This window comes from Oncorhynchus gorbuscha, unplaced genomic scaffold (assembly GCF_021184085.1).
Source record: "Oncorhynchus gorbuscha isolate QuinsamMale2020 ecotype Even-year unplaced genomic scaffold, OgorEven_v1.0 Un_scaffold_9749, whole genome shotgun sequence".
In the NCBI taxonomy this organism is placed as follows: domain Eukaryota; kingdom Metazoa; phylum Chordata; class Actinopteri; order Salmoniformes; family Salmonidae; genus Oncorhynchus; species Oncorhynchus gorbuscha.
The window spans coordinates 1,535-12,157 of record NW_025752654.1 but is presented as its reverse complement, the minus strand read 5'-3'; the positions used below and the strand labels follow the sequence as shown (position 1 = coordinate 12,157).

Here is a 10,623-nt window from a genome sequence, read left to right as displayed (position 1 = left end):
AGAGCCCTTTAAGAGCCCCTTTAAGAGCCCCTTTAAGAGCCCCTTTAAGAGCCCCTTTAAGAGCCCCTTTAAGAGCCCCTTTAAGGCCCTTTAAGAGCCCCTTTAAGAGCCCTTTAAGAGCACCTTTAAGAGCCCCTTAAGAGCCCCTTTAAGAGCAGTCATTCACTAGGGGGATAATTAAGAGCCCCTTTAAGAGCTCCCTTTAAGAGCCCCTTTAAGAGCCCCTTTAAGAGCCCCTTTAAGAGCCCCTTTAAGAGCTCCCTTTAAGAGCCCCTTTAAGAGCCCCTTTAAGAGCTCCCTTTAAGAGCCCCTTTAAGAGCCCCTTTAAGAGCTCCCTTTAAGAGCCCCTTTAAGAGCCCCTTTAAGAGCCCCTTTAAGAGCCCCTTTAAGAGCCCCTTTAAGAGCCCCTTTAAGAGCCCCTTTAAGAGCCCCTTTAAGAGCCCCTTTAAGAGCCCTTTAAGAGCAGTCATTCACTAGGGGGATAATTAAGAGCCCCTTTAAGAGCAGTCATTCACTAGATTCAGGGACGATTTGTTTCTTGAGCGGATGGTCAAGGAGCCGGAACACAAATCATTTGTAGACTGAAAATTGACCTCAAGAAGATCAAATAGATCTAATATTTATCTTAAACTTAATCGTTTCAAAGCTTGCTTAGATTTGTATACAGTCACATACATCCCTCTGTTACGCGAGGGAATACTATAGAACAGATATATATATATATATATCTAGCTCAGAAAACGTAGGGCAGCAAATAATATCCCCTGCGGGCCACCAGTTGGGGAAGTCCCCCCCTACGGCCCAAGCCCCCCCCCCCCTACTTTAAAGTAGCAGAATCTTGGTCCTCTTTAGTATCTCATTATTCCTTTTTACTTTAAACAAAAATATCAAGAAAAACATCAAAACTGAAAAATGAAATACATGAAAAAGAGAACATGCAACGAACAAAAAACATCTTCACAACAAAACAAAAAAAACGCAGATTCAGAGGCTCACGAAATACCAAACTAAATTATATACAAGGTACTATAACAAACAAAAATGCATTAACTCCTCAAAACACTGAAGAACAGAAAATAAAAACATAAACGTTGTTTATTTTCCAGGAGTCCAATAACCCGAACTCTTCCTCTTCTAGTCAGGTCAACTCAATAACAACCGTTGACCGAACTCTTCCTCTTCTAGTCAGGTCAACTCAATAACAACCGTTGACCGAACTCTTCCTCTTCTAGTCAGGTCAACTCAATAACAACCGTTGACCGAACTCTTCCTCTTCTAGTCAGGTCAACTCAATAACAACCGTTGACCGAACTCTTCCTCTTCTAGTCAGGTCAACTCAATAACAACCGTTGACCGAACTCTTCCTCTTCTAGTCAGGTCAACTCAATAACAACCGTTGACCGAACTCTTCCTCTTCTAGTCAGGTCAACTCAATAACAACCGTTGACCGAACTCTTCCTCTTCTAGTCAGGTCAACTCAATAACAACCGTTGACCGAACTCTTCCTCTTCTAGTCAGGTCAACTCAATAACAACCGTTGACCGAACTCTTCCTCTTCTAGTCAGGTCAACTCAATAACAACCGTTGACCGAACCTGAGATCTGTGAACGAAACTCACATTTTCACAAATCTCCTAATTCAATTCTCTAATTGAAAATCTCAAATTTTTACATTTTCAATTCATGAAAGTTACCCATGCATATCTGAAGTTAGGATTGGACCCTGTGAGAGCTGACAAACAATGGCGATCATGATTGATTCCTGATGATAAAATGGATCTTTCCCCAGAAGTCAAGGATGTGGTAGACTGCATCTGCCGAGGGTAGGAGACGACCCTTCATCTCTTTCCACATCCTCGTCTTCTCTGTCCTCACTTTCTCCACATCTCTCTTTCCTGTTGTCTCTGTGACCCGGTCTGCTCTCGTCTTCCTCTCTAATCCATAACTACAGTCTCTAAAGTGCTCCGATGGAAACTGGACTGAGAGAAAAGACAAGTGCCTCCCCCCACAAAAATACTAACAAAAACAAAACAAAAATTAAACAAAAAAAATGAAAGCAAATAAACATCTGCACCGAACGCGCGTGTGTGTGTGTGTGTGTGTGTGTGTGTGTGTGTGTGTGTGTGTGTGTGTGTGTGTGTGTGTGTGTGTGTGTGTGTCATAGCGTCCCCCGTCATCATCTTCAGTACTTTGGCACTTTGGTGTAATCCTCAGTGTGTACGCTCTTACACAGCCCTATGGACAGGATCATACCCAGGAGCTGTAGAAATCAGAGGGTAGAGGTCAGAGGTTAGAGGTCAGGTTAACAGCATCACTACATCTAAAGCCTCTCAGGAGGGTTCTCTCAATAGCTGTGATCAATGTATGCTCCTGTAGCAGGAAGTGTCTATATACATTGAAAAACAAGAGCTGCTGTGTTGGAAGTCACGTGGATTAAGTCAGAGGTCAGAAGCTGTTTCTGACGGGCATTTATTCCTCTTAATGATAAATATCTGTCTGGCTGAGAGACCTGCCTGACAGATTCTATAGAATGTATATGTTGTTCTGGTCCAGTAGAATGTATATGTTGTTCTGGTCCAGTAGAATGTATATGTTGTTCTGGTCCTATAGAATGTTGTTCTGGTCCAGTAGAATGTATATGTTGTTCTGGTCCAGTAGAATGTATATGTTGTTCTGGTCCAGTAGAATGTATATGTTGTTCTGGTCCAGTAGAATGTATATGTTGTTCTGGTCCTAGTAGAATGTTGTTCTGGTCCAGTAGAATGTTGTTCTGGTCCTATCGAATGTATATGTTGTTCTGGTCCTATCGAATGTACATGTTGTTCCGGTCCTATCGAATGTACATGTTGTTCCGATCCTATAGAATGTACATGTTGTTCCGATCCAGTAGAATGTACATGTTGTTCCGGTCCAGTAGAATGTACATGTTGTTCCGGTCCAGTAGAATGTACATGTTGTTCCGGTCCAGTAGAATGTACATGTTGTTCCGGTCCAGTAGAATGTACTAGTTGTTCCGGTCCAGTAGAATGTACTAGTTGTTCCGGTCCAGTAGAATGTACTAGTTGTTCCGGTCCAGTAGAATGTACTAGTTGTTCCGGTCCAGTAGAATGTACTAGTTGTTCCGGTCCAGTAGAATGTACTAGTTGTTCCGGTCCAGTAGAATGTATTAGTTGTTCCGGTCCAGTAGAATGTATTAGTTGTTCCGGTCCAGTAGAATGTATTAGTTGTTCCGGTCCAGTAGAATGTTGTTCCGGTCCAGTAGAATGTTGTTCCGGTCCAGTAGAATGTTGTTCCGGTCCAGTAGAATGTTGTTCCGGTCCAGTAGAATGTTGTTCCGGTCCAGTAGAATGTTGTTCCGGTCCAGTAGAATGTTGTTCCGGTCCAGTAGAATGTTGTTCCGGTCCAGTAGAATGTTGTTCCGGTCCAGTAGAATGTTGTTCCGGTCCAGTAGAATGTTGTTCCGGTCCAGTAGAATGTTGTTCCGGTCCAGTAGAATGTTGTTCCGGTCCAGTAGAATGTTGTTCCGGTCCAGTAGAATGTTGTTCCGGTCCAGTAGAATGTTGTTCCGGTCCAGTAGAATGTTGTTCCGGTCCAGTAGAATGTTGTTCCGGTCCTATAGAATGTTGTTCCGGTCCTATAGAATGTTGTTCCGGTCCTATAGAATGTTGTTCCGGTCCTATAGAATGTTGTTCCGGTCCTATAGAATGTTGTTCCGGTCCTATAGAATGTTGTTCCGGTCCTATAGAATGTTGTTCCGGTCCTATAGAATGTTGTTCCGGTCCTATAGAATGTTGTTCCGGTCCTATAGAATGTTGTTCCGGTCCTATAGAATGTTGTTCTGGTCCTATAGAATGTTGTTCTGGTCCTATAGAATGTTGTTCTGGTCCTATAGAATGTTGTTCCGGTCCTATATAATGTTGTTCCGGTCCTATATAATGTTGTTCCGGTCCTATATAATGTTGTTCCGGTCCTATATAATGTTGTTCCGGTCCTATATAATGTTGTTCCGGTCCTATATAATGTTGTTCCGGTCCTATATAATGTTGTTCCGGTCCTATATAATGTTGTTCCGGTCCTATATAATGTTGTTCCGGTCCTATATAATGTTGTTCCGGTCCTATATAATGTTGTTCCATAATGTTGTTCTGGTCCTATAGAATGTGAATGTTGTTCTGGTCTAGTAGAATGTTGTTCTGGTCCTATAGAATGTTGTTCTGGTCCTATAGAATGTTGTTCTGGTCCTATAGAATGTTGTTCTGGTCCTATATAATGTATATGTTGTTCTGGTCCTATAGAATGTTGTTCTGGTCCTATAGAATGTTGTTCTGGTCCTATATAATGTTGTTCTGGTCCTATAGAATGTATATGTTGTTCTGGTCCTATAGAATGTATATGTTGTTCTGGGCCTATAGAATGTATATGTTGTTCTGGTCCTATAGAATGTTGTTCTGGTCCTATAGAATGTTGTTCTGGTCCTATATAATGTTGTTCTGGTCCTATAGAATGTATATGTTGTTCTGGTCCTATAGAATGTATATGTTGTTCTGGGCCTATAGAATGTATATGTTGTTCTGGTCCTATAGAATGTTGTTCTGGTCCTATAGAATGTTGTTCTGGTCCTATAGAATGTATATGTTGTTCTGGTCCAGTAGAATGTATATGTTGTTCTGGTCCAGTAGAATGTATATGTTGTTCTGGTCCTATAGAATGTTGTTCTGGTCCTATAGAATGTATATGTTGTTCTGGTCCAGTAGAATGTATATGTTGTTCTGGTCCTATAGAATGTATATGTTGTTCTGGTCCTATAGAATGTATATGTTGTTCTGGTCCTATAGAATGTATGTTGTTCTGGTCCTATAGAATGTATATGTTGTTCTGGTCCTATAGAATGTATGTTGTTCTGGTCCTATAGAATGTATGTTGTTCTGGTCCTATAGAATGTATATGTTGTTCTGGTCCTATAGAATGTATATGTTGTTCTGGTCCTATAGAATGTTGTTCTGGTCCTATAGAATGTATATGTTGTTCTGGTCCTATAGAATGTATATGTTGTTCTGGTCCTATAGAATGTTGTTCTGGTCCTATAGAATGTTGTTCTGGTCCTATAGAATGTTGTATCTGGTCCTATAGAATGTTGTTCTGGTCCTATAGAATGTTGTTCTGGTCCTATAGAATGTTGTTCTGGTCCTATAGAATGTATATGTTGTTCTGGTCCTATAGAATGTTGTTCTGGTCCTATAGAATGTATATGTTGTTCTGGTCCTATATAATGTATATGTTGTTCTGGTCCTATATAATGTTGTTCTGGTCCTATAGAATGTATATGTTGTTCTGGTCCTATAGAATGTTGTTCTGGTCCTATAGAATGTATATGTTGTTCTGGTCCTATAGAATGTTGTTCTGGTCCTATAGAATGTATATGTTGTTCTGGTCCTATAGAATGTATATGTTGTTCTGGTCCTATAGAATGTTGTTCTGGTCCTATAGAATGTATATGTTGTTCCGTTCCTATAGAATGTTGTTCTGGTCCTATATAATGTTGTTCTGGTCCTATATAATGTTGTTCTGGTCCTATATAATGTTGTTCTGGTCCTATATAATGTTGTTCTGGTCCTATATAATGTTGTTCTGGTCCTATATAATGTTGTTCTGGTCCTATATAATGTTGTTCTGGTCCTATATAATGTTGTTCTGGTCCTATATAATGTTGTTCTGGTCCTATAGAATGTTGTTCTGGTCTAGTAGAATGTTATTCTGGTCCTATAGAATGTATATGTTGTTCTGGTCCTATATAATGTTGTTCTGGTCCTATAGAATGTATATGTTGTTCTGGTCCTATAGAATGTTGTTCTGGTCTAGTAGAATGTTGTTCTGGTCCTATAGAATGTATATGTTGTTCTGGTCCTATAGAATGTTGTTCTGGTCTAGTAGAATGTTGTTCTGGTCCTAGTAGAATGTATATGTTGTTCTGGTCCTATAGAATGTTGTTCTGGTCCTATAGAATGTTGTTCTGGTCCAGTAGAATGTTGTTCTGGTCCTATAGAATGTATATGTTGTTCTGGTCCTATAGAATGTATATGTTGTTCTGGGCCTATAGAATGTATATGTTGTTCTGGTCCTATAGAATGTTGTTCTGGTCCTATAGAATGTTGTTCTGGTCCTATAGAATGTTGTTCTGGTCCTATAGAATGTTGTTCTGGTCCTATAGAATGTTGTTCTGGTCCTATAGAATGTTGTTCTGGTCCTATAGAATGTTGTTCTGGTCCTATAGAATGTATTAGTTGTTCTGGTCCTATAGAATGTTGTTCTAGTCCTATAGAATGTATTAGTTGTTCTGGTCCTAAAGAATGTTGTTCTGGTCCAGTAGAATGTATTAGTTGTTCTGGTCCTATAGAATGTTGTTCTGGTCCTATAGAATGTTGTTCTGGTTCTATAGAATGTATTTGTTGTTCTTTACCTCGATGACAGCCACTCCCAGGCAGACCCCTAGGATCACTCCAACATTGGCAAACAGCCAGCTCTCTACACTGGAGTTACAGCCCTAAGGGACAGACAAGACAGAGAGAGCGACAGACAAGACAGCGACAGACAAGACAGCGACAGACAAGACAGCGACAGACAAGACAGCGACAGACAAGACAGCGACAGACAAGACAGAGAGAGCGACAGACAAGACAGAGAGAGCGACAGACAAGACAGAGAGAGCGACAGACAAGACAGAGAGAGCGACAGACAAGACAGAGAGAGCGACAGACAAGACAGACACAGAGACAGACACAGAGACAGACACAGAGACAGAGACAGAGACAGAGACAGAGACAGAGACAGAGACAGAGACAGAGACAGAGACGTAATTAAACACAGTTCAATATATTAACAGATGAGGGTGGTGTTGAGTGATGTTCATGTTGTAAGTATCTCAGTGATGGAGTCAAACACTGACCATATTTCAATGGAACAGACTTCCATGGAATACTGATACACGTGTAGCACAATGACAAGCCTCTAATGTAGGAGTGTTCTCTCAATCAAATAACCAATCAACCAATCAATCAACTAATATATGAAGAGTTCTTACCCTGTCGTAGACGGGCCAATCAAGTGACTGCGCCTCACAGAAACCACTGTCGGAGGAGGAGTTACCCTCAACCAGAGACACATTCTGACAGGAACACGGGAACAACAGCTGGGAACTGTTCACTACGACAGCATTACCATGCCAGTCCATACGACCACTCCATCCACAACACTCCATCTGGAGAGGGGGATGGACGGAGGAAGGAGAGAGCGAGAGGGGAGAGAGCGAGAGAGAGCGAGAGAGGGGAGAGAGAGCGAGAGAGGGAGAGAGCGAGAGAGGGGGAGAGAGAGCGAGAGAGGGGGAGAGAGAGCGAGAGAGGGGGAGAGAGAGCGAGAGAGGGGGGAGAGAGAGAGAGCGAGAGAGGGAGAGAGAGAGAGCGGAGAGAGGGGGAGGAGAGAGCGAGAGAGGGGGAGAGAGAGCGAGAGAGGGAGAGAGAGCGAGAGAGGGGGAGAGAGCGAGAGAGGGGAGAGAGCAGAGAGGGGGAGCGAGAGAGGGGAGAGAGAGCGAGAGGGGAAAGTGGGGGGAGAGGAGAGTGATTAAAGGTAGACAATAATAGAGAGGAAACATGTCCAGAGAGAGAATGAGAGGGGAACCCCAAGAAGTCCAGTCGTTTTCAGATAGATCAACGCTGACTAGCAACCCTGTACTGTAAGTATCGTTTTACAATGAACTTAGGACAATGTTGAAGCTGCTGAAGGCGTTTACAAGGAGCTAAGAGAGGGAGTTCTCCACTTCCTTTATTTGAAATCACTTTTCCCTTTCCCATTCTAACAGCTGTGGTTTGGCTCCTCTGAACAATCCATCTAAATGTATTTTACGACAAGACTAATGTCTGTACAGAGCCTCACACACCAGCCTCACACACCAGCCTCACACCCCAGCCTCACACCCCAGCCTCACACCCCAGCCTCACACCCCAGCCTCACACCCCAGCCTCACACCCCAGCCTCACACCCCAGCCTCACACCCTAGACTCACACCCTAGACTCACACCCTAGACTCACACCCTAGACTCACACCCTAGACTCACACCCTAGACTCACACCCTAGACTCACACCCTAGACTCACACCCTAGACTCACACCCTAGACTCACACCCTAGACTCACACCCTAGACTCCTTACATCAGACGGTTTGTTTCACTTCACTAACTGACAATTATTTTCAATTGAATGGTTAAGATTCATTGTATTTTAATACATTTTACACCACTTGCCACTTTACCGTAAAAACTACAGGTCCTGTTAAACCTTTTTTGGTCGACGGGTGTGGTGACTTTTGAACTGGTTGGAATGGACCTCCTTGCAAGTCAAAATACCTCTCGTAGTTCAAAATGGTTAGAGAGTTAAGGGAAGATGATCCTAGATTTCTCCTTCCTCACCGTCCTCTGTATGTAATCCCAGGCCTGCTCTCGGTGGTGCTGCTCTTCCTAGGGTAGCGTTTCAGGATCTGGGCGATGTTGACATCTCTCTGCTTAGCTGAGACAGAGAGAAAGAGACAGACAGAGAGAAAGAGACAGACAGAGAGAAAGAGACAGACAGAGAGAAAGAGACAGACAGAGAGAAAGAGACAGACAGAGAGAAAGAGACAGATGAAGAAAGAGACAGACAGAGAAAAGAGACAGACAGAGAGAAAGAGACAGACAAGAGAAAGAGACAGACAGAGAGAAAGAGACAGACAGAGAGAAAGACAGACAGAGAGAAAGAGACAGACAGAGAGAAAGAGACAGACAGAGAGAAAGAGACAGACAGAGAGAAAGAGACAGACAGAAGAGAGACAGACAGAGAGAAAGAGACAGACAGAGACAAAGAGACAGACAGAGACAAAGAGACAGACAGAGACAGACAGACAGACAGAGACAGAGACAGACAGACAGAAAGACAGACAGACAGAAAGACAGACAGACAGACACAGACAGACAGACAGACAGAGACAGACAGACAGAGAAGGGGAAACCAGTCCAGTAAACCAGTCCTTCATTAGTCAAATCAGACAGCCAGTGTTGATTTCTAAACTACTCTAAAAGTTTCTAAACACAAACACAAACCTGGAGAGAAAATACAATGCCCAGAACTAGACACACAAATCAGTTGAATAAATCGGAGTAAATTCCTGTAGAAAAATATCCCTGACTATTGAAAACCAGTATTGTTTTGTAATGTGTAGATGTTACAGCTCCCACTTTCATCTCTGACCCCTCCCACTCATCTCTGACCCTCCCATCTCTGACCCCTCACTCATCTCTGACCCCTCCACTCTGTCTCTGACCCCTCCCACTGCATCTCTGACCCCTGCCACCATCTCTGACCCCTGCCACTCATCTCTGACCCCTGCCACTTCATCTCTGACCCCTGCCACTCATCTCTGATTCATCTTGACCCTCACTCATCTCTGACCCCTGCCACTCATCTCTGACCCCTGCCACTCATCTCTTGATCTCCTGACCCCTGCCACTCATCTCTGACCCCTGCCACTCATTCTGACCTGCCACTCATCTCTGACCCCTGCCACTCATCTCTGACCCCTCCCCTCTCCTTCTCTGTTGAATCAGGGCAAATAAAGAGGCTCTCTCTCCCCAAATGGCACCCTATTCCGTTTATAGTGCACTACTTTTAACAAAAGTGTATAGGGCTCCAGTCAAAAGTAGTGCACTATATAGGGAATAGGGCTCCAGTGAATAGTAGTACCACTGTATCAGGAAAAAGGGCTCCATGAGTTTTTTTCTGCCACCTAAAAGCTTTCAGGTGTGTGTCGTTAAAGAGCAGAACGACAGGAAGTTCGATGGTTTTGGTTTTTGAAATCTTTATTGAACCAGGAAGTCCTACGAGGCCAGAAGGAGACCTGGCATGTCTCTCCCATGGTGAGACATGTGCTCTCTCAATGAGCCTTTCATTGAGGTCAGAAGGGAGACCCGCTTCTGTCTTCCCTATGTAGAGACATGTGCTCTTCAATGAGCCTTTCCAACATTCCTCGTTCCCCATCTCCTCACTTCCTATATCCTCACCTCCTGCTCAACGACAGGCCCAGCGACAGGCTCCAGCGACAGGCCCAGCGACAGGCCCATGCACAGCGACAGGCCCAGCGACAGGCAGCGACAGGCCCAGCGACAGGCCCAGCGACAGGCCCAGCGACAGGCCCAGCGACAGGCCCAGCGACAGGCCCAGCGACAGGCCCAGCGACAGGCCCAGCGACAGGCCCAGCGTGGTTAGCTACATGATTTGGACATGTCTGTTGTGTTGAAATGCTTGGTTATAGTGAACAGAGTATTACTGAGAAATCAGATATTGTTTAAAGTACTGAAGCAGCAACATGTCCAGTCTTGTCCATCTGGCAGAGAGGCTGCAGCCACCGGCTGATGCTGAAAAATAACTGAAGCTGGAGACGCACATCTGGAGAGGCCTCAGCGTGGTGGTAGAGGAGAGGCCTCAGCGTGGTGGTAGGGAGAGGCCTCAGCGTGGTGGTAGGGAGAGGCCTCAGCGTGGTGGTAGGGAGAGGCCTCAGCGTGGTGGTAGGGAGAGGCCTCAGCGTGGTGGTGGGAGAGCCTCA

The 10,623-nt window shown here is 44.1% G+C and overlaps 1 pseudogene; it reads right to left on the bottom strand.

Moving 5' to 3' along the window:
• Positions 1 to 2,049: 2,049 nt before the first annotated feature.
• On the bottom strand, positions 2,050 to 9,378 carry LOC124030184 (annotated as a pseudogene).
• Between the last annotated feature and the right edge of the window lie 1,245 nt (positions 9,379 to 10,623).